Raw genomic sequence first — 3,487 nt, 5'->3', positions numbered from 1 at the left:
TATGTTATACTATCCTATATTTTTAATATAACTATTATACAAAATTAATTTATTAAATTGAATGACTAATATCGATTTTTCGTTTTCAGCATTTAACCAAGAGACTAAAAAGGTTCCCACCTAATTGAAAGTTCCTTAGGACAAATGAGAAATTAAAATAGCATGTCATTTTATGAGGAAAGGATATAAAACGAATCAGAAATGTAAATATAAAAGGCCCGTCTCACATTTACTGTAGACTAATTTTGCTTTGTATGATACCGATAGTTTGCTTTTAAGTATAATATTAAGTATGCTTTAAGTATAATTATAAAAATATAAATTTTCATTAGTATTAATAACTATTATATAAAATTATTTTGATAGTTTTAATAATTAATATCGATTTTTTCTTTTCAGCATTTAACCACAAAATTAAAAAGCTTCCCACCAAATTGGAAGTTCCTTAGGATAAAAGAAAAATTAAACTGGGATGTTATGAGGAAATGAATCATAAGTGTAAATATAAAAGGTCAGGTTCATATTTACTATAAACTAATTTTGCATAGTATCACACCGATTGTGTGTTTTTAAAGGGATTACAATTTTAAAATATGGATAATATATAGGTAAGTAAATGATTGTTGTGCATGTGTTTAATATAAATATATATGCTGGGCAACTAATTTTGGTTATTTAAATATGATCAGTTATCAGAAGTTACTTCCAAGGTGTCTTTTCTGTTTTAAATGTTGTCACAATTGGTATTAGTCAACTATATTTTTTAACTTAACTATTGCATACAATTATTTTATTTTAAAAAAGTGGATAACATTTAAGCCTAAAAAGCTTCTCATCAAGTTGTAAGTTCCTTAGGACATTAAACTGACATGAAATTTTACAAAAAGAGAAAATGAAATGAATTAGAAACTCAAATATAAAGGGTCAGTTTCACATTTACTATTTTGCCAATTATTACACTGATTGTGTGTTTTAAAAACCGCAATTACAACCGTCCAGATTTGTATTGAAGAAATAAATTTTGAATGAATAATATATGGAAATAAAGAAATTGGGCATATAGTCCAACAATTTTCTTGTTTAGTTAAATACATATTTTAACTGCTTAAAATGGTTATGTAAGTGCTCTGTATAAGTCTGTATAATGAGCAATTATTTTTAGTCATTGAAATAAGATCATTTATCACAATAAATTACCATATAAATTAAATTAAACATACTATAGTCTTTAATTTATGTACTATATAAATAGTTAATATTGTTTTTTGCTTTTAGCATTGGACTCAGAAATTTAAAACATTTCCAATAAGGTGCAAGTTTCCAAAAACAAATGAATAATTAAACTGTCATAAAATGTTATGAAAGAAGGAATTAAAATGAATCGGAAACCCAACTCTAAAATGTAAGTATACATGTATTTTAACTATCATAATTATTTCCAGATCAATTAAAGGAGAATTTGCTCCGGGGGAAATTTTTTTTAAAAGGTTAATTGCCACAAACCACATTTTGATCCTTTTCTACAGACTCCACTCAACAAAATATGTACAACATTTTTATTTCAAACGGAAAACGAGAGTTGATGAAATGATGCAGTAACACAAGTAGACAATGGTTTATTAGTGGGCGGGGCACCAACAGTACAATTCAAGAGTCCGGGTAAAAGTGGTGTCACTTTCGGCGTCCGCGTCTCACGCCCGCGCAGATAATTTAGCAAATTATAAATATATCAATAAGTATATAGTTACAATATTTTCTAACGTTTGTGATCTTTTTATGTTTTAGATATTAGGATCATTTATTCGGAAACCACTCATCGAGTCTTTCTTTCTTCAGCCACTCGAATCAATTGATTGTATCAATCTACTAGCACACCAAAATAATTGGGAGAATCCGGCTTCGAGATCATTAATAAAGTCTATTCTCATGTGTATATTAACAAAAGCACGAGTTGGTGCTCCAGTTGTGGACTTTCATAAGTAATTTTATGTACTTGGTATGTAATTTGTAACATTGTAATTTATTCCTTCAGCAGTATATATCCTCTTGTGTACATTTTCAATTGTCTCAACTAAGGTTTATAACCTGCTGCTCTTTGAACATTGGAGTTGATGAATTGACAATTATAACAAGTATTTTAAGGCTGAATTTAGTTTAAAAATGAATTGTTAAAAGTTATCCGGTACAGTTGTTACGGTTTATTTATATCTTATGTGTCAGTTGGATTTAAGATATTTTCTATTTACTTTAACAAGGATTAATTTTAATGTGTTTTTGGTTTTACATACGACACTCATTATTTCCTTGTGTGTAGTAATTTTACCTCATTTATCCTATTTACTATGTCTATTACTGACTTCGAAATTTCCACTTTTTGATTTCGGTGGGGAAACGTTAGTGCCGGGCTGTTTAATCGAGCGTCTCTTGAGTTGCTACTTCTTGTGTTCATGGGGTAATAATGTATGACCTATTATTCTAGTGTAGTTGAAGTTCTTGCTTAACGATAGGATAGGATAGGACACTAATTTAAGCTAAAAGTATATACTATTTACAGTTTATATACACCGTACTAATATTTATTTTCAATCATCGTTGTTATTTATATCTAAAGCTCATGGCTGTCAGTTTCAATCCGACTGTCTCTTCTTGTTTTTTTTTTTGCCTCTTGTACCTGTCTGGGTGGTTCCGGGGGCGATAGTTAACCAGGCCCGAGATTTCGGGATTGGGGTGAGCAAGGACAGGGGAACGATCTGGAATTCATTCCTGATCTGGACGTTTCGAACATAGTACGGGATGCCAAGAGATTTCCAGAGCAATCGCATATATGTACCTTGGAGTAGGGGAACACTTTCTGCGGTTCCCCATATAGGGAGCGCTTAAATTGGCAATAGAGTGGATAATTGCATTAAAGGCACGCAATTTGGTGGGTTGGGAAATCTTCTTACACTTGAAGAAAGATATAAGGGAGGTGAAAGCGGCAAGGAATTTATTTCTCACAGCTTTAATTTGGTGTAACCAGGAAAAATTCCGGTCGATGATTACGCCAAGATACTTGGCTTGGGGATACCACTCAATGTAATTATCGTTTATGTTGATTTTGGGAGGGTTTCATCGCTTATCCGAAATGAATAATGCGACAGATTTGTTGGCGTTTATTTCTAAACGCCACTTGAAGTACCAATCCAACACTTCGGGAATAAAGCGTTGGATATAGTTTGAGGAATGAATGCCGCATCATCTGCATATATGCAGCTGTGAGAACTGTGGCGTCGGTCGGGAAGTCACAACAGTAGAAGTTGAAAAGTAAAGCAGAGATTTTGGAGCCCTGAGGGACTCCAGCAAGAATAGGTTTTGGGTGGGACAGGTCATTCTGGAACGTTCTGCCCGAACAGACTATCAAAAGCCTGTTTGACGTCTAGGAGAAGCACGAAAACTTATTTACGTTGATTCTTGGCATGGACAATATGCTCAGTAACCCGTAACAACT

General features: G+C 32.3%; 1 long non-coding RNA gene across 1 annotated transcript; it reads left to right on the top strand.

The window, feature by feature from the left end:
• Window positions 1-542: 542 nt before the first annotated feature.
• On the top strand, window positions 543-1,897 carry LOC126266412 (uncharacterized). The gene is made up of 3 exons (XR_007548797.1): window positions 543-608; window positions 1,276-1,736; window positions 1,786-1,897. It is a non-coding gene; the product is annotated as an uncharacterized LOC126266412 (long non-coding RNA).
• Window positions 1,898-3,487: the final 1,590 nt, after the last annotated feature.

The sequence above is a fragment of the Aethina tumida genome, chromosome 8, assembly GCF_024364675.1.
Source record: "Aethina tumida isolate Nest 87 chromosome 8, icAetTumi1.1, whole genome shotgun sequence".
Classification (NCBI taxonomy): Eukaryota; Metazoa; Arthropoda; class Insecta; order Coleoptera; family Nitidulidae; genus Aethina; species Aethina tumida.
Note: the sequence above shows the minus strand (reverse complement) of the source record. Positions and strands in the feature narration are given on the sequence as shown.